Source organism: Odontesthes bonariensis, chromosome 16, assembly GCF_027942865.1.
Source record: "Odontesthes bonariensis isolate fOdoBon6 chromosome 16, fOdoBon6.hap1, whole genome shotgun sequence".
Taxonomy (NCBI): Eukaryota; Metazoa; Chordata; class Actinopteri; order Atheriniformes; family Atherinopsidae; genus Odontesthes; species Odontesthes bonariensis.
In genome coordinates, this window is record NC_134521.1 from 3,124,947 (window position 1) to 3,151,521 (window position 26,575).

The window sequence follows — 26,575 nt, forward strand, 5'->3', positions numbered from 1 at the left end:
TTTGTTTTTGCTATTTCTAATGCCTTTATAACCAACTCCTTAAGTTTACTGAATATTACCACATAGCCAGTGCTCCATTGAATTTTCAAATTACTTCCATGGGCAAATGAACACTGCTGGTAGCAGCAAATTCATTTGAATAAACTTAATTTGAGATGAACTAAAACACTACTGGTGTAAATGGGCCCTGAGGATCAGCATTTATCTAACTGTCCGTACTTTCTGTAGGACCCCTGAGTCCCCATATGGAGACTTGTCACCAGGTTGTCTCAACCACCCTGCAAACACAACACACAACGTCATCTCATCGATCAATAAACGGAGACAGGATGAACAAGGTCAGTGAGAGGGAGAAGATGGATGGAGAGCGATCGCCCCTCGATTGCTCGCATTTTAACTCTCTGGTCTGCATTACCTGGATCACAGAGCACACACTCCCTGAGGAGCACACACACATGCTCAAACACAGGGACATAGCCATAGACAGGGGGTGCACACATGCACATTTATATTCACAGTAGGACTGCAGTACAATCAATTTTCACCACTTTGTTCATTTTTATTTTTTTATTTTCCACATCAAGACGGCTTGAATCTGTTTTTTTATCCACTCATGCTGTTATGATTTGTAGTGTGATTATTCACGCCATCTTTCACCAGGTTAAATATCATGTGGCTAAATGGAGAAACTTGATAGCTTTTTATAGAGACTTTACATTTAGAATGTAAAGACTCTAACCTTAACCCTCCTGTTGTTAAAGTGAGCCACTACCATGTTTAGCTGTAGAAAAAATACCTTAAACTATCTTTTTCCAACTTGAAATGTTATGACTTTTCCTAAAGGGACCCCATCATTAGAAAAAGTCACACTTTATTTTTGTTTATGTTTCCATGTGGGCTGTACACCACTAGGGTACAAAGATTGTCTTATGGGTCATTTTTGACCCGTGAATTATAAAAACATTTAAACCGCAGAAAAAAGTTCACTGTTTTTTTTCCCTTTCAATATAATTAATTCAGAAGTAATTACTTCACATTTATATAATAGCAATAATAAACCTTTATTATGTTAAAGAAAACTGAGAAAACAAGAAAACTGTTGGTCCAACTGACAGTTGGTTTGTGGTAAAAAAAATAAAAAAAAGTGTAATCCTGAAAACTGGTGATTGTCTTTTTGTATTGTGTAACAAAAAATACATGATAAAATATGTATTGAATTGAGTTGAATAGATAAATAACAGGTGGTTTTATCATACAAAATAGATTTTGGATTTAAAATTCAGTTAAAGGAGAATTTCGGCATTTTTACAAACATATCCCATCTGTTGGAGACCAAGGAAAGTTGGCCAAAGGGAAAAACGCGAGAAATTTTCGTGCCCGCTGCGCAAAGTTGTCCGATTGCGGTGATTTCCATGAAAGCGGGCTCTATCGGGCAAGCGTTTAACCTTTCCTGAGGCTCTTAACGTGTATCAAAATACTTTTTACCGAATTGGCCGTGGTGTCAGTAGCAATACAATTCAACCCATGGGCTAACCATACCATTAGCTAGCACAGACATTATACATTTTGAGATTTCAAAAACAGCGCACTTACCTTTCTCAGCTTCCGTGTTCCACAGGCGTGCGCACATACGGTTCCCTTTATGGATGATAAAGCACGGATGTCAGCTGGCAGCGAGCTAAAGTGGGAATGTAAACATAGCGAGTTGTTAGCTCCGGCGCTAACAACTTGCTAGCTAACAGAATCAGGGTAACGTTAACGGTAAACTACTACCAAAAACACACGTTTAAAGCTGAATTTCTTTGGCTCCAGGTGCCATATCCGTGATTCTTTTACCCATCCAGCAACAGCATACTGGTAGGCATCCGTGCTCTTAAAAGACTTCAGGCTGTCTCGGCTGTAGGGGGAGGGATTGTGGATTAAATAGATATAAATACCCGGGAACGTGAGTTGGGGCAGGCGTTTTGCAGAGGTTAGCGGACGAAATACTGTTGAGGGTAATCAATATGGGTCGCAACTAGGGTTGCCAACTCCCTGAAAAATAAATAAGGGACACCTCATTACAAGTGCCTTCACCCTTCCTAGCCTGTTGAATTTTTTAGCCCTTTTTTTTGTGAGTGAAACAATTTTTTAACTATTTGACTCGAACCTAATTTGAATTAGATGCATATTTTTGAGTGACATGAACTGGAAAACTAATTATTATCCAGCAATTCACTTTAATATAAAATAACAAAATTAACAGAATAAAATAAGTATCTTTCTTAAAGGAGAAGTTCTTTTTTTTTTTACCTGGAAATGTGTCTTTATTTCACCAATACTTTAAGACGAATGAATGAAAAAATGTTTTTCCCCGTTCGAGTAAAAGTACTATTGCACTGTTAGCTCATAGTTGCTGTGTTGTTGTTATTTTGTAGCAGAGTGGTGCAAAAAGTTACATGTCAGTTCATCATTAATGGGTTTCATGGTTCTGTAAAAGCATTCAGAAAACAATACAGCAATGTACTGATATTAGAAAATGTAGTTTGTACTTTTAAAAGTAAGTTCTTCAGTACTTTAACTTGAGTAAAATTTTGAGCGACTTTTACTTGTAGTTGAGTAAGATTTGACCATGAGTAATACTGACTCAAGTATTGGAGTTGAGTACTTTGTCTCCCACTGCTTAAAGTGGTGTCGGCGTCTGCGTAACTGCCATAGAAATAGAGTAGAATGGCCAATGAGCCTCTGGGCATGCGTCAGAACCGCCGCCATCTTGGTACATGGTTCCAATCCTAGCATGCTAGTCAATCGTCAATAACAGCATTCCGCACACCTCGGCTGTTGTACAATTTACGTTAATATCTCGCATTAAAAGTGGGTTTCATGTGGTATATAATGTTGGCGTGTTTGTTTATTGTTGAACTGGCCCTTCAGGAAATAGTTTAAGTGGCTAAAACACGGTAAGAATAACTTTAAAGTTAGCATAGGCATGCTATTTGCAACAGTGCTTGTTGCAGCACGACAACATTCCGTACACCTCCGTTGTTGTTCAGTTTACTTAAACATCTCCCATTAAAAATGATTTTCATGTGGTATATCATGTTGGTGTGTTTGTTTATTGTTGAACGGGCCCTTCAGGTAAGAGTTCACGTGACTTAAAACACAATAACGGGCCCTCCAAGAAAGCATTTAAGTGGTAAGGATCTTGTTTGGGCGAAGTGCCCGATTTGTGACAGAACAGCTGACTTACGTATATGTTTTGGTTTTTTTTACACCGTAGTTTGTGAATAAATACCCGCGGAGCTATTCTGTAAGCTGAGTTTTGCACTAGAAGGGTAACGTTTCGGCCAGTGTACGAAACGTTGTTTAAATAAAGTCAGCATTGGACAAGAGTGTGCGGTATCTTCCAAAAGACTGTACAGTAACATTTTAGGCTTAACCAAGCTGATCTGTCATTTTAGGAGTTCGTATGAATTAAAGAAAAGGTAATCAGGCCAACGTTATGAGCAGAAATACAGGCTATGTTGACCAACATTGGCTTATATATCATTTTACCCATGTAAATGCTTAACATTTGTAATGAACGAGGATAAAAAAAACACCGGCTGTCAAATATGTCAATTTACGCCGATTTAATTCCGTATGTCTGCTTAGTTCCGGTCGATGTTCATTAATTTCAATGCAGCGCTCGGCGGCGCTGGACATGTTCCAAGATGGCGGTCTGTTGACGCCACTGTTCCAAAGGCCGTTGCGTTCATTGGCCATTCTACTCTCTATTTCTATCCGTAACTGCCATGTATGCTGCTTTGTTGTCTTTCGCTATCTTCTCCATGAGCAACATTACCTCCTCGACCAATGAGCAGACAACGTATTCTGGTGTGTGAATATGCTGAGCAGTACAGGGCCTGAGAAAAAGTTTACCGTACATTTTCATATAAAGCCCCGTTATTCATTTCCATTGGCATGATACTGCCTATTTTTAGATTCTCACAGTAATGCGGGACAAAGTGCGTCCCTTTTCAGCTCAATACGGGACAGGTGCTGTTGTTTCTAAATACGGGATGATTCCGTTTTTCAAGGAACGGTTGGCAACCCTAGTCGCAACCAGGGCTCTAAATTAACTTATCATCGGCCAAGCCGGCTAGTGAGTTTTTTTTACTACACGCCAAAAATAACTTTCACCCACATTTGGCGGGTTGGCGGGTGTTAATTTAGAGCCCTGGTCGCAACCAATAATGTTAATTTTTAACAAATATAGTTGTCTCTCCGTCTCTTTCAAGTGTGAGGTGTGTACCGCCATAGCGAAACTGAGGAGAACCGTCAAATTGGACACAAATATGGCGGCGGTCTCGTCAACGTGACGTCACTGGTACGCATGAATAGCAGCAGTTTCCAAAATTTCATGTGATTGAGCAGTTTACAGTTATGGACAGTTAAATGTTTGTTGATGTGTTATTACTAGTTGTCGGTAGATTTCTGTTATCCTTATCTTCACTTGGTTGGATGGTGAAAGATTCTTTGCTGAGATGTGGTCACATCAGGACTGCGGGGAGCAGAGAAAAGCTGCTGCCACCTGAGCGGAGAAAGAGGAAGCATCGTTGAGTTGATTAAAACGCCTGTGCATAATTCATTATGTTTGTTTTGTATAACTGGAAATGAGACATATCTGGGTTTTTTTCCAAATGTGTATTTGGATCACACGAAGACAACTCTGTGAAGAGGACTCAATTGTATTTCCGGTGTATGTGGATACAGTATTACTATTATGTGGCATGTTATCATCCCCCATCAGGAAATTCAGATATAAGGTAAGGCAAGGCAATTTTATTTATAGAGCACGATTCATACACAAGGCAATTCAAAGTGCTTCACAGCTACATAAAATCGCAAGAAGGCAATAAAATCATTAAAAAGAAATAAAAAAAAATATATAATAAAAATTAAAAATTAAATAAAAAATAATAATAATAATAATAATAATAAAAATAAAATGAAAAAACTCATTAAATATAATCATTAATTAATTAATTTAAAAGTGAAGAGTGAGCCCGAGTTGGTTCATATGGCTCTAACATGTCAGAGATGTACTTTGACCATGAAGAGACTTGTACACAAGCAGAGCTGTTTTAAAGTCTATTCTATAAAGTGTAACTTTTTCTTACTGTCTATATAATACTCAACTGTCGCTTACATAACAGTTATTGAAACATCATGGCTGGCATATTGGCACCATAATCTGCTACAAACAGTTTGTAGCAGTGAAATCTTTTCCGTCCAAACTGAAAATAAGTCAGATTGCAGTAAAAACATCATCTGAAGCCCCAGGATGTAAAGCACCATATAGGTCGAACATTTTGATTTGATTTACTTTGGCCTTAATTCTCTCATTGACCACATGGCTTTAGATGAAATGCAGAACCTCTCAAGTGTTGAAACCCCTCAGAAAAACTGTCGTTTTTGATGTTGTTGAAATTTCCAGCTCATCACCAATTTAGAATGCAGTTGATGTTATCATCTCCTGGCAGCTGGCATGTAAATTCAAAACCAGCATAAACGATTGCTATCTTTTAATTTCCTACTGCTAGACCTTATCCTCCCACATATTTCTGAAGAAGCTCTAACGTATTTTAGATTACAAGAAGTTGCTTTGTGTAACAGATGTTTTCCTGTTGTTGACATGTTAGAGAAGGGTTATTTTGTTATCGCTGGGAGGAGTTAGGTGCACACGAATGTGACTGCAATATATGGATCCAGCTTTTATATATTTTTTATTTTTTTTATTTTATTTAATTATTTATTTTTATTTATTTTTTTATTTTTTGTTCTAATTTGAATTTTTTTTATTTCTTTTTAATGATTTTATTGCTTTCTTGTGATTTTATGTACAGTAGCTGTGAAGCACTTTGAATTGCCTTGTGTACGAATTGTGCTCTATAAATAAAATTGCCTTGCCTTGCCTTTGGAAAAACCAACCAGCTGAAAAATACAGTTAAGCAGGAAGATGAAGTACAAAAAATAAATAAATAATGCCATCTCACTGTAACTACTTAAGGAATTGGCGGCTCTAACAAAGATCTTCATCAGAACCATCAAACTTGTTTAACAGTGTAGACTCGAGTCGTCAATGGCATCCAGTTGCATACTGTGAGCTGAGAATAAGTGTGTAAATAAGTGTCTGTATCATATGCCAGGTAAAAGTTCTCCAAAAGCCAAATCACAGAGTTGTCTTGTGAGAATAAAGTTTTATGACTGCATAAACTTTGATGTTTCTTAAACCTAAAAGACATTAATATGACAGGGGAGTCAGAAACGAGGATTTTTAATCTATCCGCTTTCCTATTCATCCATTTTTAGATTTTTTTTTTTACTTCTTGCTACCTTGGGCCAGATTTACTGTACTGAGCAATCTAAAACGTGCAAATCATAAATAGTTCTGATGGGAGTGTCTAGTTCTATGAGTAATTTCTTAAGGCTGTTTTATCTACAAACATGTGCACATACAGTCACAAAAGAGTAATAGGTTAATATGCAGGAGTCTATAATTTAGCAACAAGACATGTATGGTCTATTTTGTAGTCACCAAACAGGCCATACAAGCGTGAACCTGATAACCTGTTCTGTAAAAAATATGTAGGATGGTCTCTTTGGATCAGGCCTACTCCACTGGGTAACTTCATGACTGTCATAAGCCTTCAACTATCCAGTTTAACTAGTCAACTCAAATAATAGAATCTGAATAGCAGTACAAGTGAAAAGTAAAAAATAGAGAAGACAATAATAATAATATTAATACTAAACTTATCAAAATGAACAAAAGGAGAATTTTAAAATAGGTAGCGCACAAACAAATCAGTAAATTAAAGATGTTGCTGGTTTTTTTGCTGTTTTAAGATTTGTCTTGATGGTCAGTTGATAATTGCTTAGTTCATTTAAAACAACTTTTTCAAGGATATTAAAGATAAAAGAAGGATTGGATATTGGTCTGTAATTACTTAAAACATCATGATCAAGAGATGGCCTTTTCAGGATTGGCTTCATGATGGCAAGCTCAAAGGATTTTGGAGCATAGCCAGTTGATAAAGACTGATTGATCTGTTGTCTTGGTTTCCTTTGACATGGTGCTGTTGCCAGTTGTTTTGAAGTTGCATTATTGCAGTTGATGTTGTGATGTTATTTGTAGAGACTGAATTATTTGTCACTGGCGCTCTACTAGCTAACTTGAATTAACAGGTGTTTGAAAATGTGGAGTTCCAGATAGTAGGATAAGAGTCAAGAGGAAGGCAGATTGCAGATTAAATAGAAAGCTTGTGTGGACATGATCAGCAGTTTATGATCATTTAGAGCCATTATTGTTTTCCTTACTAGAATGACTTTAGTGTGTATACAGTAGTTTTAAAGAGGAAATGAAACACTGCTGGAGGTTAGCATATTTTGCAAGCTGAAATCCCACTCTAATAAAATCTTCACAGTTATGACACAGTTGTTAACAGTTATGACTGTTTATGAAATAATAAGTCAAGTGTAGCACCATTTTTTTGTGATATCACATGGGTTGTAATTTTCTGGAGAACTGCACGTGTTGACAGTTGGTAAGATAACAAGTTAACTACTGGCAGCACCATGGGCGTCGCACCCGTGGGGGGTGGGGGTGTTTCGACACCCCCACTTTTACAGCAAGATGATTTCACTTTTTGAATTTTCAATGACCAAATAAAGTTTTAACAAATGATAAAATGTGTTTTAAAGACTCTGTTCCCTCTTTAGAATAATTCTATCCAGATTTTAGCAGTGCAACTATTGTAGTTTCCATACAGGACCGAGTTTAGGGCGATCAAAATGCAAAAAAAAAATGCAGTAAAATGGCCCTGTTCTGCATTTTTACAAATCAGAAAAAGGTTTCACAAATCCCAAACGAGGTTTTATTGAGTCTATAGCCTCTTTAGAATAATTCCATCCAGATTTGAGCAGTCTAAAGCCTGATTCCTACTCGGCGCAACCGCGCTACTGTTCTGGCTCGAGAACCATTAATGACGTCATCGAAAGCGCCAGCCCCTTCACAGTTCCTTCAGCTCATAAGCGCAGTTTGCGCCGAGAATGCGTCACATTTGCAGTTCTCTCCAGACCAGCGGGCGTCACTGTTGAGGAAACATGCTGAAGAACTGGACGAAGAAAGCACACACAATGCCACCTGTGGTGTCACGTCAGCAGAGGCTGGCACATCTGATGCGGAATGAATTTACTCTGGGTGTAGAACTGTATATGTATCTCAGAGCTAAGCGGCTGCGGCAAAAACAGAAGAGAAGGTGGAATGTTTGTCCTTTGCAACAAGACGAACTTTGTCAAACGTTGTCAAACGTTGTCCTTTGGGACAACGTTGTCCCAGTGTAACTTCATAGACGTGTCGTACAGATGTTTGTAGAGGCGCACCCTCTCGGTCACCGCGGTCTCTGCAGTGTTCATGTTTCCTTTCTCTTGGTCAGCTGTTTCCGGTTGAGCTCGCGCGAAGTCAGAAAAAAAAGTTGAGCGGATTTTTTAGCTTGCGACGGGGGACGTGGCGGAATTTTGGGTCACGTGACCGTTTGCGCCATTTGCGACCAGCTAGTATGAGCGAGGTTGCGCCGAGTAAGAATGAGGCTTAACTAATGTAGTTTCCATACAGGACCTTGTTTAGGGCGATCAAAATGCAAAAAAAATTCAGTGAAATGGCCCTTTATGCCCATCCATTTAATTCGCAAATCGGATTAACAGTCATGTTTGTTGTTTATTAGCATTTCATTTTTCGTATCTAATAAATATCAAAAAGGAAAACAGAAGTTTGACTACAGTACTTTCCATTTGCAGTAAAAGCAGAGTGAAACCTTTTCAAAAGAGAAGAGGAGGTCTGTTGGGTGAGAGTTTATAAGCTTTTCTCTGGTTTAAGATTGCATTGGCTGACACCAGCAAACTTCCTTTTCGGCTGCATTGTTTACAGCCTACATTACAGCACAGCACTCTTTAAGGTAAAAAAAGATACATTTTAAGTATTTATACATTCATAGAAATATAAAAGCATTTTATTTCCCCATTGTGCTTTTATATGGAAATATTGCCTTTACTCTGAACAGCTGAGAGAGTCGATCTCAGAGCTGGTAACCCTGGGTGATGATCGGGAATATAGCTTACAATGCAATTCACTAACCAATTTATTATTGGTAATATTTGCTCCAGGCCACTTTTTAAACAGGCGTGACAATCTGGTACCTAAAATAACCATGTTTTTTTAAACTGAAATGATATCCAATAAATATGCATCAGCAAATGCCAGGTTCAGCCTTTAAAATATTGAACGACATTTTTTTTTCTTCTTCTTAAACAGATAGGTACATTTTTTTTATTTATTTATTTATTCATTCATTTATTTTATTTTTTTTTAAGACTGAGGGGAGGTGGGAGGGTGCAGGTGTGTGTGGTGTGCTGGGGAGTAGTGCACAGGACAAACCACTGCAGTTTGTGGAACTGATGGCACGAGGCTCTCCATGAATCTCTTCATGATCTGCCCAAGGTCGGCCACTTCCCTCCGGAGGGTGCTCACCTGCCGTAGAGTTCTCACCTGCCATAGAGTTCGCAACGGGCCTGAAAATTACAACCCGACCCGGCCCGTGGCTTTCAAAGCCCGAGCCCGATGTAACCCGACACATCAATATGAATTATCTACCCGAACCCGGCCCGACGCCGGGGGTCGAGTTTTCCCATGTTATCCTATGGAGACTGACGGGCTGTGGGTCGTTACGGCACTTATGTGCAGTGGCCTAACCCACGTAAAAACCTAGTGAAACGATATTTTTTCCACAATAGAAACATGATATGAATGGGAAAACTTACTGTTCCTGCTATAAAAAAAAAAAAGCAGAATCATCCGCACATCCGCAGCTGCTGCGTCGTGGCGGTGGCTGAATGCCCACAGCTTACTGGCTGGACGTCCCTGTTTTTTTGCTGTCATATTTTAACAGCACCTTGCATTTTGAGCATTGCACATAACCTGTGGAATTTCCATCAGAATCCAGCACCACTCCAAACACTTTCCAGACCTCTGATTTCCCCACTCCTGTAGCGACGGTGAATTCACCTGTCATGTCTGTCCTCGCTCCATGCAGACTTTCGTTACGATAGATGTGTGTGTCTCATGATTAGTAATGTCTAAGGTGTAATTAAAACAAGGGCGGGGGGCTGCAGAGTGCAGCAAAGGGGACCACCTACGTGGACCCATCCGCTGCCCCCCACAGAACACACCCGCCCTCAAACCCTACATGTGTGAACACCCCCACATTTAAAATCACTGCTCCACCCCTGGGCATCACTGATATTAGTGACAGATGATGGGGGGGAAAGTGAAGCAAGGATTGCCATATTGTATGGCACCAGAATGCAGGGGGCCATACAGTGAGAAAAAAAACAACAGGGAAATGTGTTCATTTTCATACTTTGCTGCTGGAGCAGCAACGTTTTTCTGCATTGCAATGCAAGAATCCTTCAGTAATCCATGATATTTGGGTTAGTAATGGACCCTTTTTAAATGAGTACTATGCAGAGGAGATGTTATTGAGTCAGGTGTACAGGTGATTCCCAGGACTAACAAGTTAAAGTCCAAGGCTGCTCCCTCTGTGTTTGACTTCTCCTCTCAAAGTGTCGAGTGTACAGACCGTCCAACACAGTCTAATAGCAAAGTAGCAGCTCTGAGCCAAAAGCTACATGCCCAACACCCGCTCCAGGCTTAGGTGAACTGGTCACTCTTTTTCCTCGACAAAATCGAACTTGAACTTTTCTGCTCTTCACATACTCAAACGCCAGACAGTTTGTGGGAATAGAGTCAGAATCTCTCATTTTCATCCCCAACGTGACTACTGTTTTATTGGTCTGACTTTCCTATCAACACACCATGTGATGTCATCAACTATGCAATAGCAAAAGGGTCACACCTAATAAATCTGGTATTAGACTCTAATTGGACTTTTGAATTCCCTCTCTAAAATCCACAAAAGGGATTTTTGGTCTAAAATGCATTATATCAAATTGAGTTGAAGTAGACTATGAACGCATGTTTTCATCTTCCAAATACAGTTACAAGGAATCTGAGAACAACAGTGCAATCAGCGATGAATTTTAAGCTTTGTAAATCACTCTGCTTGAATAATGAAACGGTTTTCTATGCTTTTGGCTTATCTTCAAACAAAGTATTATCACCTTTAACGTCATCCGAAACTAAACAAAAGAGAGAGAAAGAGGTATGCACATGTTTCTGTAATGTTTTACCATGTTTTAATGGAGAGGGAACTCGTTTTATCCAATAGTCTCAAACTCTTGCAAGACTATGGCTGCTCTCACGTCATAGTTCTGTGTTTTCTCCAGTGGGGAAATTCTCCAGAGTGCCCCATCTATTTGTGTGTGTGTGTGTGTGTGTGTGTGTGTGTGTGTGTGTGTGTGTGTATATATATATATATATATATATATATATATATATATATATATATATGTGTGTGTGTATATGTATATATGTGTGTGTACACCAATCAGTCATAACATTATGATCACTGACAGTTAAAGTGAGCAACACTTCTCATCTTTATCCAATCCAATGTTCTGCTCGGAACTCACATCCTGAGACTAACATGGATTTCAACTTGACACCTACCTAAACATTTCTGCAGACCAATCACCCACCACAATTAATCTTAAAGGGATAGTTCGCCTCTTTTGACATGAAGCTGTGTAACATCCCATATCAGCAGCATCATTTCTGAACATCTTCTTACCCCCTGCTGCGTCCTGTGAGCAGAGTTCCAGCCTCGTTTTGGTGTTGATGAAGGTAGTCCGGCTAGTTGGCTGGGGTTTAAAAAATAAAGCGTCTTGCTTTACAAAACAATATGCGTTCAACAGAGTAATACATTTGCATCACAAAATCGTTCTCCAGGAAAAAGTCAGACCTCGCATCGCTTGGTGCTATTTTTGCCTCCCTTGATATCAATGCGTACAGCCACCTAGCGATAGCCGCACCTGTTACGGTGTTTACTGCTCGGTCTGTTCTTCGGTCTGCACAGTTTACATTGGACGCATTGTTATCAAGCAATTAGCGATGTGAGGTCTGACTTTTTCCTGGAGAACGATTTTGTGATGCAAATGTATTACTCAGTCTTTTGAACGCATATTGTTTTGAGAAGCAAGATGCTTTATTTTTTAAGCCCCAGCCAACTAGCCGGACTACCTTCATCAACACCAAAACAAGGCTGGAACTCTGCTCACAGGACGCAGCAGGGGGTAAGAAGATGTTCAGAAATGATGTTGCTAATATGGGATGTCATACAGCTTCATGTCAAAAGAGGCGAACTATCCCTTTAATCTTAATCTTAATCAATTTGGACAGCTATGGGCCACCTAAGGGTTCCCTCAACACCACTGGATCACAGCTTCTTGACGAAAACATCCAATCCTATTTTGAATTGAATAAAGTATTTTCTATTTCTATTCTATTCTACGAGAGAATAAATAATTGGTTATCGAGACATCTGTCACTCAACCTTCCCGTGTTGATTTCTCTGCAGACAGTGTTACAGAAACTGTCACATCACACTGTTTTTTTTGCCCTGCACCTTCCAACTGTCTCTGTATCTGTAGTATATATAACAGCACAATACATTTTTCATGCCATCATCTTTCTTTCATACGGGAGGGGAGAGAGAGTCTGCTGATATTTGTTCATTCACACATGGAGGGCCAACATAGGTTCAGGGTAAAGCAGGTTTTAGTCTCTACTGCCAGACCCTGGAGAAGCCCAAGAGGCTGCCTCTCTAGTGAGCCCACCCCCCCACATACTTTATGTCCTGTGACTGACACCCCTGGCATCTTCCGCCCTGAGACAACTGATGGCTGAAAGTCCATCTGAACTTCAGTTGTCTGAAACTGCTACAGTGAATTGCCTCAAGGCTTGCAGGTCGAGAAATCGAGATAAGGGAGGACGACAGGTCCCTCAGCTTCTCTTCCTGCTCTGTACTCTCATACTACATTCTAGCCTCTGACCTTTTAAAGGCCTGACCTCTCTCAGATCAGTTTGCTGCATATTTCCAGGTCAGTCAAAGGCGTGCAACTCTAATATTTAATTTTTCTTCCCTTTGTGAAATCCACCTGCAATTCTACCATTTCTGTTGCCCCAAAGCAATGAGTGACAGATATGTAGCACTGAATGAAAATTTGAAAACGTGCCACTGACAGCCCCCACACCCACGACTGACATACAGTACACAAAAGGTTGATGCTGAGTGACTGTTTGACATAGTGCATGTTGATCTGATTCCTCGGATAATGAATTAGTGATGCTGCGATGCTCCGTCGCCTCTCCGTGTCCTTCTCATCGGTCCAAAGTTTCTTCTCATCTTGTGATGCTAGAGGTCCCTCATTTCTGTAGTTGTCTTCATTTTCTGTTTCATTCCTATTTCATGGCTTGAACCTGCAACTTTTATGATCAACCACAAGGATCAAGTGGCTGCAAAAATGAGAAAATATTTATGAGACTTGGTTTGTGTCTGCAGGAAGAACAACTGAGAACAGAGTTAATTACCTGGTTAATGAATCAGATGTAAAAATGATGTGAACTGAACATATCACTGAGGAGAAAGCTTGCTGGTGAGATTGAATTTCCCTACTTTGTACGATGGTATTTGGAAATAGTACAGTCTGGTTGGGAAGTAAAAGGAGAGTTTAATACACTTTTTACTGGTTACTGAGATAAATAATTGTGCATGTTTAAAAAGAAATAAGTTTTTTTTTACCCAGAGGCTCGCTCAACATTCGCTTGTTACTTCTGAAGGGAGTCGAGTCACAATATGCTCCTAAACTTGTTTCTGTTTGGAAAAGTGTGAGTTGGAGCCTGAACAGAAAAAGAGCAAATCCAAAGGGGGGATTGAATCCAGAGGAAGAATAAAACAGGAGCTGGTTAGAATGAATGAAAAAACACCACGAATACATACAAAAACTCAAGTGATACTGCCAGCAAATGCTCTTGCCTGCAAGTGTATATGTATGTGTCTCAGAGGTGTAGTAAAGACAGGGAGTGGTGGTCTGAGGGAAAGAAAGACAGACTAATGGATATTAAAGTAAAGGGAAACTATTCAGGCAATTAGAACAGGAAAGAGAGCTAGCAAGGATTGGTGATGATGGACCACTTAGACTCTTAAACTAAATATCGTCTGGACATCAAAGTTTTTTTCACTTTAAAACATAAAAAAAGGCAATCCCCTGTCCGAAAATAAGGAGCTTCAAATGGTCACAAACACCAGGAGAAGGAGGTCTGTGCTTTGTTTTGTGGTGAATTTGTCATTAAATGACTTGACCGGATGGCTGCATGAAGTATTCATTTATAAAACGTGTATTACATTCAGAATACAATTTACATAAATCAAGCAAGATAAATAAATTGTAACATCAATTGTGCGTCTGTTTTTTTAATTAAAGCAATCACATGTTTCAGAGCATTGTATTTCAGTGGGAGTCTGTAACATTTCTTTAGTGTCGGCAAGATTTGTGTTTCCTGTGGACAGAGTGGGACCTTTCACTAGCTAAAAAAAGCGGCGAGAGGGCCTACTCTAAGCAAGCTGTGACATTTTCCCAACCCTATCCAACCAAGTCAATAAAACGAAGTTGACAAAAACTGAATTTAGGTATAAAACAAAGTGTAAAGAAAGAATATTCCATAAAGTTCAACAAGTCCTTCCCATATTTTCAAGGTTATTACCATAGGCCATTATGACTCGAGCAGAGAACCTTTTGCTATATGGTCTCATGGCCTCTATTTCCAGACATCGTAGTTCTTGGGTCGAGGTCCATCTCACTACTCTGCATGTTGAAAATTATATTGAACAATGATTTTGAAATTTGGAGCCGAGGAGTGCTGATATTTTGTGAGGTGATGAAAGTAAAAATAGGTTGATCATCCTTTATAAGCCCAGAGGTGCACAGCAAAAATAGGAAAATTCTATATTCAGAGAAGAAAAATACTAATTCAAAATCTGTTTATGTTTGTCGACCAAAAACTTATGGGTTTCTTGTTTCTTTTTTTATTTCAAGTTTTTAAGTTTACTCATGATTAGGAGCAATATTTTTACTTTACTCATATGAGCACATAGGCCCTGATGGGTTGCTTGCTATTATTTATGTGAGCAAAAAGTTGGATAAAGCTTCTTGTAGCTCATGAGGAAGCTTTGTGATGTGTGCTGTACTTAGTTGTAGTTGGGGTAGCAAAGCAAACTTGCCAGAACTAGTTTGCCTGCCCCTCATCTGTGTTTAAGTCCAACTGCTTTAGTTCAAATCTGCTACTGCGCCACACAACGTCACACATCTCGCTGTGTTTATCATCTTGTTTTCTTATAAATAGAAAGAGGAGATTGGACAAAGCTGTGGAGCACTCATTGAAAAGGTTTACATTTTTTTCTAAGACTGACAGCCTTAATGTTTATTGTATGCTGAAAGTGTTACTGGATGCTACTGGAAGACATTAAGCAGGCAGACAAAATAAAAGTGCTGCAACTTTGCTGCTAACTTTAGAAATTGCAGAAGAATGCCATCTTGGTTTGGGTAAATTATTCTCTGAGCAATGAATCCAGGATTTAGACCTCAAGGAGCTCCAGAGGAGCAGCAGTGGGTGAGTTTGGTTAATGGGAGAGGTTTTGACACGCACACTAACTTTCATTACAGGCACTGAAATGCTGAATGCAATTTTAATGAAGCCTTTTCATAAATCTTTATACTAATGAACCACAGAGTCAGTTAGGTTAGGACGACTCATTCACAGTGTAGGGAGGAAACACAGAGGGCAACTTTGAAAATTTGGTATTCTGGGGCAGTCACAGATGATTTTATTCCGTTATTAGTGGGTCTGCGTACATTTCTGTGGCTCAACTGTAATATTAATCAAGGAAACACAAATTCTAAAATAAATGTGTATTCAATAGCAATATCTCGATTCATCACATCATATGTCACAGATTGTGATTTCATAGAGAACGTTATGAAATGCTTTGTCCAACGTGTGAATAAATTCCATTCCACTGTATGTATAAATGAATTTGGTTGGTTTTGAGTATGAAGATTCAGCTCATAGTCAGGGTACAGCCTGGACAGGTCGCCAGTTAGAATGATTTAAGAAAAAATAAATGAATGAATAACAGATTAACAATTTCTAATTACAAAATGGCTTTGGTTATAAAATAAAAAAAAAGAAAAGAGCGCCTACACTGCAGATGATGCTACAAAAAGAGTAACTAGAGAATAGATAAAAGGATGGCGGTGAATATTTATTTGAATGAAAAAAAGTGATATGAACAAATGCGACAAAGTGATGGATGAAATTTCAGCATTTTACTAAATTAACAAATTCCTTGGTCCTTCCTATCCTTTCTATAAAGAAACAACACAGTTTAATGAATAATGGGAATTCTATATAAATACATCTATTATTAGTCAGAGCTACAATCTGCTCATCTTTGAAATGTAGAGCATTGCTCCGTGGATCTGTGGGCAGAAATCTATGAACATGCTTGGGAAACAAGTTTCTGACATTCAAACGGAATTTAGATTCACACACTTACAGTTATTAGAATCCATCATGAACTTCAATATTCAAATCTATGCTTTTTCTCACGCTGATATGTCAAAACTGAGAGTTGACTCATCTTCTGATATCTCATGAGTAGAATAAGAAAAGGGCCCCCCTGACTTCTTCTTGGAGCCTGAGCCTGTAACCCTGTTTTCTGTCCATACAACACACATATTTTCTCCTCCACCAGTATTTCAGTCTTCACAAAGGTTAGTTTAGTTTAGTTTTAGTTTATTCCAAGCAAAAATAATATACAGAACAAGCGGCTAAGTACATTACAATTTTTGTACAATACACAAACTGAACTTATTTGTAGTATTTTAGAAGTACATTTATACAACTAAAATTCAAATAAGCTTGGAAAGGAGTGGGACGAAGACAAGCTTATAGATTCCCACCCCAATTCAGTTCTTAATAAATAATAAGGCCGCCGCCATTTACATCATTAGTTCTCCATCAAATGTGTGTACATAGTACAGTTGCAAAAAAAGAAAAGGAAAAAATACATACAAAAATACAAAGTCTACCTGTTGATCACTTCACCGAGCTGGATCACATTCAAAGAAACTCAGTCCTCAGTGGAAAAACCTTACTCGTAAAAAAAAAAGATAGATAATCTATCTATCTATACATATATATATATATATATGTACCTACATATATATATATTATTTCAAAGGTAAAAATATCCATTTGAGAATCATTCCAATATCTTGTAAAATATAATTTTCCTCACAGCCTTTACTGGTTTTTGTAAACAAAATATCTTATTTGAATTATTTGTGGCATCTTTAAAAAGATAATCTTGTGAATTAAGCTTTATGTGGGGAAAAAAAACCTCAATGGCTTTCTAAATAACAGATTCTTCTATTAATTTGCTTGATGGTGTTTTGATTAGAACAGGTTGTCGAGGTCATTAGTGTTCTGAGTGTTTCGTGTGTTTGAGTCTCAATTACCGGGGAGGTGGTATCACTGTTACATCATGTCAAGAGATTTGCCACTGCTGCCCTCCCCGGGCCCTCTTGTCTGTCTCTGTCTTCATTAATGTGAACATCAGGTGCAAATTAGCCCGGAATAACTTGTGCCTAATATGAATGTGGCTTTCTGCCAAGCAGAGGAAACTGTGTTGGCTGCGGAAACCAAGAGGTGGCGAGGAAGTCTGACTTCCAGCGCCACCTGGTGGTGACTCGGGACCCTCGCACCCTCCCAGCTCTGTCCCACCTCTGCTCTCTGCTGGCAGGTGATCTACATTGAAGCTGATGGTAGCCTAAGGTAACGTTAGGGCTCATCATGTCAGAGCTGCCAGACCATGAAGCACTTCCACTTCAGCGTGAGAGAGGTGAGTGGAAACTCTACTGAGCTTCTATTAGAAACAGAATTTGTGTTTTTTTCTTGTTTCTTTAAATATTTTTGGCAGAGTTGTACCGCCACAGGGAGGAAAAACAGAGTACACATGTAACACATACCTGTTGTCGAAATCAGCTTTCAGATATGGAGCTTCAGGCCTTAAAACTGCGCTCTTGCCTTTCATCTGCACCAACAGAGGCCGATTGAAGATATGAAGCCGTGCAGACATCAAAGCGTTCACCTGGATTTGCCAGGTTGAAGTCTTTCATCGCAGGTGTTGCTTATATTTTCTTTTGACGTGTGAGGACCACATGTAATAAGCCTAGACTTCCTCATATGGACCCAAATATCAGATTATGTCCAATTGTCATTTAAGGCGAGACACGGCGGGCAAAAATGGTGATTTTTTTCATGCAGTGGTCAATTTTTAGATTTTAGGCCAGTGTACTCCTTCAATATGTGTTATTTCAAAACATAAATTAAAATGTTTATTTCATCACATTTTGTTCTTTTAAATTTAAAAAATTTAAATCTTTAAATGCCGTTTTCTCAAAATCAGTTTTTTGTATTTTTCAGTATCAATATCTCAGCCTATGGAGCACCTACTAACACCAAACTTTCCAGTTATACACTTAGCAGTATTCTGAAGATATTTACAGAAGGATTTGTTGATAAATCATTCCTGGCCTGATTTATGTGACATTATAATAAAAAAATATGGCGAAAATTTATGTTTTTTAGACTATGGACAGTAGATTTTGATTTCCTAGGAAATGAAAGCAGATATCCTGAAATCCTTCTGTAATTTTCTTTTCATTTTGTGTGTAAACAAAATGAAAAAAGAATTTTGCACCTGGCTTTATCATATGTTCAGATCTATCTTCCGGAAATATATGCAAATATGCGCATATTTAATGAGATAATGCCTAATTTGCATAATTAAACATACAAATTTCTAAAACTTGTAATACATTTTCTTTTCATACTTGTATAAGTAATCAACTGAGGAAGTTTCATGGTGATAGCTATTATTTTAAAATATTACCCTATTCACCTGTAGTGTCTCGCCTTAAACTGAACACGATTGTTCCTTGTAATGTGGATTGTTTATTCTGTGTCATTTGTCTTCTGTGTTTGAATTGCATCTTTCTACACTGTCATTCACCTTTGTTCTCTAAATTGTAGCCAATCAGCAATTCATCAAACGTGCCAGTTATAATCTTCGGGAATTTGTGAAGAAAAAAACAAGATTTTGCTGTGTTTTCTTTGATTCTGTGAATCATCTTGAAATCACCAAACTGTAAATCTTTTCTTCCCTGGCACTCCACCAACAGGTTTTCGTCTTGGTACCTGCAGCTGACACTGCTCCATGGACGTTTAGCTGACATTATGCACTTTTGTGATTTATAGATATTTTTGTCAGTAACCTACTAACGAGATTCTATTTCTAAATAGAATACAATTGAGGAGCAACATTTTGCTTCACAAATCAGTTCAATTTGATGGGATTCAATCTGATTTATTGCTGTCTAATATGGTTCTTATTATTTAATTAACGATAACTTTTTCATAACTTACTACCAGTACATTTCTTATCAAATTATGTGTTCTATTACTGTTAGCCTAACCAGCAATGACTGTGGCTATGTACATGGATAGTTCTGAGCAGGGCTTCTGTCAGGTGGGCTGGCTTTTTAATTGGTTTGCAGACTCCACTCTCTCTTAAACCATAGTCTAGTAGATTTTGAATGCAGAATCAGGCCGTCAACTGGTTTATGTTACATATATTCAGTCAAGACTTCTACCGATTGATGTAATGACATTTTTAACATTAAAATTGTGTACCAATTTGTATTGTTAGCCTTTACTCCTCTAATCCGGCCTTTTGTCTAACGCCTGTTGTTGCATATATGCTACAAACCGTTTGACTCAACCAACCAGCTGAGATAGCATCTTTATTCCCCCAATGCCGGTTGGTCCATATTCACTATGGACCTAGGAACCTTTATATAAATAAATATGTAAAAAAAAAAAGGGTGAATAACAAAACATTGTTTTTTCACTGTTATATTACTGTGTTGTTGTTATCTTATTATTGACCATTATGCCTGGGGTTGCAAATAAGCAACATACCAAATTACATACCAAACATACCAAATTGACTCCAAATTGACCAGGATGCCAAATTTGCAACATACCAATATTTCTATTTATTTTTTGTGCAAAAGTGAAATTAATGATCTCAGCATTATTTACCATCTACTTAAAGGGATAATCTGGCGTAAAATGCACTTTAGATCAATTTACGGGATGTTGGGAGTACATACGTTGAGTTGACATCAATATCATGTCATTCGGATGTGTTTTGAGAATTTCGATTTGACCGTTTTTAGCCAAAAGTCGTTAGCCTGGAAGTGATGAGGGCATATCGTATTGCCGCTACAAAACGCTATTTTTATACCTCTTCTACAGCTCCAAACAACATAACACTTACGTGGTAGTAAGTAGAGGGTCCCTAAAGCCAAACCGAAGTGTCCCGAGGTCTTCATGTGGTCGGATAGAGAGTCCAGAATGAATTTAATCAAGCCAGTACCTTTCCGGAAATGTGTCTGCTGCAGCTGCCGCTACAGACCGTGGTGAAGTTGGTTTGATATTGGTTTGAAAAAAAAGACACCTTATTTCCTTATTGTGAATATCTGTCGAATAGCCAATATCAAACCAACTTCACCACGGTCTGTAGCGGCAGCTGCAGCAGACACATTTCCGGAAAGGTACTGGCTTGATTAAATTCATTCTGGACTCTCTATCCGACCACATGAAGACCTCGGGACACTTCGGTTTGGCTTTAGGGACCCTCTACTCACTACCACGTAAGTGTTATGTTGTTTGGAGCAGTAGAAGAGGTGTAAAAATAGCGTTTTGTAGCGGTGATACGATATGCCCCTCTCACTTCCAGGCTAACGACTTTTGGCTAAAAACGGTCAAATCGAAATTCTCAAAACACATCCGAATGACATGATTTTGATGTCAACTCAACGTATGTACTCCCAACATCCCGTAAATTGATCTAAAGTGCATTTTACTCCGGATTATCCCTTTAAAGGCTAAAACACAAACAAAACATTTTTTTATATACAGCTATATAAATTCAGGCGTTTAAGGGGTTAAAACAAATATTGACAGTTTTGGGATTTTGTTAAATTTTCAGCTAATTAGTTTCTTATTGAATCAGTTTACTACATTCTAAGTCCCAGTTAATGTTATGTTGGAATGAAATGTTATTCTATGTCTACATTTACACACATTGTGATTTCTATATCAAATTTATAATGGCATTGCTTTGAGCTTTGTAAATTTTACCTCATGCAACCCTTACGGATCACATTCACCACCCTTTGTCAAATCAAATCAAATCAAATTTATTTATATAGCACATTTCATGTACAAACAATTCAAAGCGCTTTACATAAAATAAAAGCATTGCAGCAGGGAGTGGAAGAAGCATTAAAAATATATAAAAGAATATAAAGAGAAACAAAAAGAATAATTTAAATGAATTTAAAAACAAGCAACAGTCCAGATAAGTTCAAAGATATCGTGCAGATTTCATGCATAGACACATGAGAACAGAAATGTTTTTAACCTGGATTTAAAAATGTCTCCATTTGGTGAAAGTTTAATCTCCACTGTCAAAGGACCTGAAGTGTCCACAAGTCTTTGTATCTCTGTAATAATTGCCCTAAAAGCCTGGAAATCATGTAGGTTCAGGTTAAAAATCTTTTATTCAAAAAAAGAAAAGCAGATCAGCAGTGTGAAGTCTGCCACAGACATACACACTCACATCCTGTAAAGTCCCTTTGACTTGCCCCAGCACTCTGCTCTCTTAACCCCACCCACAGAGCCCCTCACCAGACCAGAACCAAAAGAAACCTCTTGAGGGCTGGCTGGAAGTGGGAATGCTCAATTTGTGTGTGAGTGTCCCAGAGAAGCGGGGGATTAGCCGAGGTCTCTCTGGAGGGGTCATTAAGCAGCTCTGATTATCACTAAAACCTTTGACACAAACACACACGTACACACTCACGTGCATTGATCTTTCTTGGATGGATCACATCTGTTTACCATAGGTTTATTTCCAGAGGAAATCTGACACCTCAACAGCTCGACTCATGAACACAGTGTGCTGTGTGTGTGCCTGTGTGCACATGGGCGTTCACGTGGTGGTGATATGAGTATGAATTATCTTTAAGAGGGAGAAAAGACTAAAGTGACCAACCCAGTGTGACGACGTAAAAGACATTAGTCATTAGTGAGCATGTGTGGGTGTTGGGAGGGCTGGACTTGTAGCCACATCAATTATAAGCATAAAGACACACACACTGAAAAAAGTGACTTTTTGGTGAAGTAAACTCTATTAGAGTAATAATTTCTACCTTTTTTCAAGATTCAGTAAGAACTAGAGCTTCTTAAGGAAAATTAAACATTTTATTAACGTAATACATGAATTATGGGGGAAGAGTAAGTTTTACTTAGGTTTCCTCATACAATTTAAGGCACTACAGGTGAACAGGGTAATATTTTAAGATAATAGATATCACCATGAAACTTCCTCAGTTGATTACTTATACAAGTATGAAAAAAAATGTATTACAAGTTTTAGAAATGTGTATGTTTAATTATGCAAATTAGGCATTATCTCATTAAATATGCACACATATATTTCCTGAAGATAGATCTGAACATATGATAAAGCCAGGTGCAAAATTCTTTTTTCATTTTGTTTACACACAAAATGAAAATAAAGTTACAGAGGGATTTCAGGATATCTGCTTTCATTTCCTAGGAAATCAAAATATATAATATATATTCTGCCATATGTTTTTATTATAATGTCACATAAATCAGGCCAGGAATTATTTATCAACAAATCCTTCTGTAAATATCTTCAGAATACTGCTAAGTGTATAACTGGAAAGTTTGGTGTTAGTAGGTGCTCCATTGGCTGAGATATTGATACTGAAAAAAAACGGCATTTAAAGATTTAAATAGGGGAATTCATTTTGGTAAATTTGGGCGAAATGTACTGCCGCGATTAAACAAAATGTGATGAAATAAACATTTTAATTTATGTTTTGAAATAACACATATTGAAGTAGTAGACTGGCCCAAAATCTAAAAATTGACCACTGCATGAAAAATCCCTGTTTTTGCCCGCCGTGTCTCGCCTTAAATGTTTAATAGTTGTATGTACATAAACCTAGAAATACTGCATAAACTTTACTCTGAAAGTGTATCGTTAAAATCTACCAAGTTACTTCATAACAGCAAATACTACAGATATATAACATTTACTTAAAATAAATATAACTTAAAACTTAGATGTAATTAAGTAAATGTTACTTAATATCATCAAAACTGTTGTGTTTTATGGTGAGTAAAATTTACTTGATATTGCAGTATTAAATATTACTTAAATCATTTGAGTGTAAATACTTAAAAAGGGTTTTTTAAGTAAATCTTATGAGTTGTTTTTTTCAGAGCACAAACACATACTCTGTACTTAGTGTTTCCTTTTGTCACCAAATTTGTCACATATTTTGATGACATTCAGAATCATCAATAGCTATTTGGCAAAATGTTGTACTGCTCACTTTCCTCACAAAAACATGCCGTCTTAAATCAAGCAATTATCTCCATCTTCATGCAGCCGAAATGAACAAACTCGAACAACTTTCAACCTGATTGATATTTTTCTCAGTTTTCATAAAAGAAGTAATAAAGTTTCACATGTCTGTGGGATGCAGTCTGTGAAAAGGTGTAAGTCTCTTTGAGATGAAATGCTGCATCTCATCCAGCAGAGGGAGGTCTGATCAAAGATGATCAGGCCACTGAAATGCAGTTAAACCTCCTGACTGATTAGAGAAGTCCCATTTGGCCACAAGCGTAGATTCTTTTTGTGACACATGAGAACGGTTTGCACAATATAAATCAATATCAATTTAAAAATGTGTTTTTTTTCACAGAAGTTTCAGCCCAATTAGTTTATGTTTTATAATACATGTTTTCAGTTTAATATGTTTTACACAAAGTACAAATCAAAATGTTCTGTTCAAACCATTATGATTCATTTAGGTTGATGCATGTGCTATTCTTCCCCAGACCAATGATGACATGTCCTGCATGGGTTTGATCAATATGTGACTGTATAAAGAAGCAAGCCCAGATCATCAGCCCTCCACCACCGTGCTTGACTGTTGGTATGAGGTGTTTGTGCACTGCAAATTATTTGGTTCTTACCAAGAAAAAAAACCTTACATTTAGAAGTGCTAGATATTTTTTCTTGTTTTAAGAATTAATTTCTTATTTTAAGTCTTCAGCTTAACAGGATAATCTTATATCAAGCAAAACTTTACTTTTTTGTCTCAAACAGGCAGGGAGGAATCATAAAATGAGACGATTAACACTTAAAATAAGATGTATTACGTTTCTCCTCCAAAGTCTCATCAAAATAAATCTTGTTTTAAGATTCAATAACAAACTCAACATGCTTGATTCAAGAGTCACACAGAAAATATCTGAAAACACACTTTATTCCTTGGATTTTAAGCAAATGACAAATGTTTGTTCACCAAACTTCCTTTGTTAAATCTAGAAACAAGACTCCAACAATCTTAATTTAAGAAATCTTGCCAAGTCAAATTATCTTGCTGCATGGACAGATTTTTTTCACTTGTTTTGAGTACCTTTTCCCTTAGTTTTAGTGTTTCTATCTTGTTTGAAGACCCCTATTTTTTGCAGTGTGCTGATGTGCTTTGTTTGGTTTGCTCCAAACGTGCTGCTGTGCATTATTACTAAACACCTCCATTTTGGTCTAGTCTTTCCAAAGGACATTGTTCCAGGAGTCTTGTAGTTTGTTCACATGCAAACAAGCTGTGTTGACATATTCTTCTGTGAAGTGGTGCTCTTCTGCAACCTTTCCAAACCAGCCATACCTGTTCAGTCTTTTTCTAATTGTACCGTAATTAACTGTCAGTCTTTTATTGCATTTAACAGAATTGTGTATTTAAAATGCCAAAGTATTTCTCACGCTAACCCATTGTTTTCTAGTTGACTTACTACATTTTTCAAACATGCTGGAGACGCCCATGGCTGGTCTACTCTGGGCTGAAGGAAGATTCACACACTATTGCAAACTAATCCCCAGGAGGAGCTGCAGGAGAAAATGAATGCATAAGGTTCAAGGTTAATCTGTGCAATGTCACCCTAAACTTCAAAATACATCTGTGATATGTTCAGAGAATATAAAGCCAGCAGAGCTCTTAGATCCAAGGACTCAGGTCAGCTGGTCCAGTCCAGAGTCCAGACTAAACATGGAGAAGCAGCATTTAGCTGTTATGCTGCTAACAAGTGGAACAAACTGCCAGTGGAGATTAAACTTTCACCAAATGGAGACATTTTTAAATCCAGGTTAAAAACATTTCTGTTCTCATGTGTCTATGCATGAAATCTGCACGATATCTTTTATTTGTTTCTCTTTATATTCTTTTATGTATTTTAATGCTTCTTCCACTCCCTGCTGCAATGCTTTTATTTTATGTAAAGCACTTTGAACTGTTTGTACATGAAATGTGCTATACAAATAAATTTGATTTGATTTGATAATAAAAATTTCAGAAGCAAGTTTCCCACAACAAGTCAAAAATGAATGATTCCAGATGCAACCACCTCTGCTCAGAAGGTGGTCGATTGAGTTTACTTGATTGTTTTATTACTCAAAAAGTTGTTGGCAGATGTGAATGCAAATCTCACTACAGGTGAGGCATGAGCCCATGTAGTAGTGATCTGGATCATGTATGTTTTTTATTCAGAGTAGACAAACAGTCTTTGGCTTTTCAACTTTTGAAATATGGACTGTAGACTCCATGGTGCATCTCGTGGGTCTTTTCTCTGGACCTTGAAGTAAACTCGCTGGGACGTCTACCCCTGAGAGGATTGGTAGCTGTTTTTGAATGTTTTCCACTTGTGATTAATCTTTTTAACTGTGAAACGATGAAGTCCAAACAGACGAAATCACGGAAATTCCCACAAATCACTAAAATGACCACATGCTGCACCAGCAGGTGGTAATAAGTAGGAGCATGTCCAGTGAGCTGATTTTGATTTGGTGAACACTTCAGAACCTCAGCTGTGGGTCACACAGTGGTGAAAACCAAAGATAGTAGAGTTGTTGCTCCACATGATGTTTTAGTATAAGGTGATGAAAGCTCAGGGGAAAAAAGAAATCCCAAAAACTGGTATGTAAGCACCATTACCTGCTTTATCCAGTCCAGATTATAGTTCCACACATAAAAGATTACATCAAGGAAACGACCTTTCTTTTATGTTGACGGTAAAGCAGCAGCTGAGCTGGGCAAGATTGTCATTTAAAAAAGGTTTGGCAAGATAGAGGAGTACATCAACAAGTCAGATACAGAATCAACAATTAATACAACAGCATAGTCTGAAGTAGGAACAAAGTACAGATGTCATATTTGACACGTCAGGCCTTGTAAGAAACATTTGATGCGACTACAGTGCATGAAATACCAAGCAATATGCACATTAGTTTGTGAAACACCCATAATTCCACTT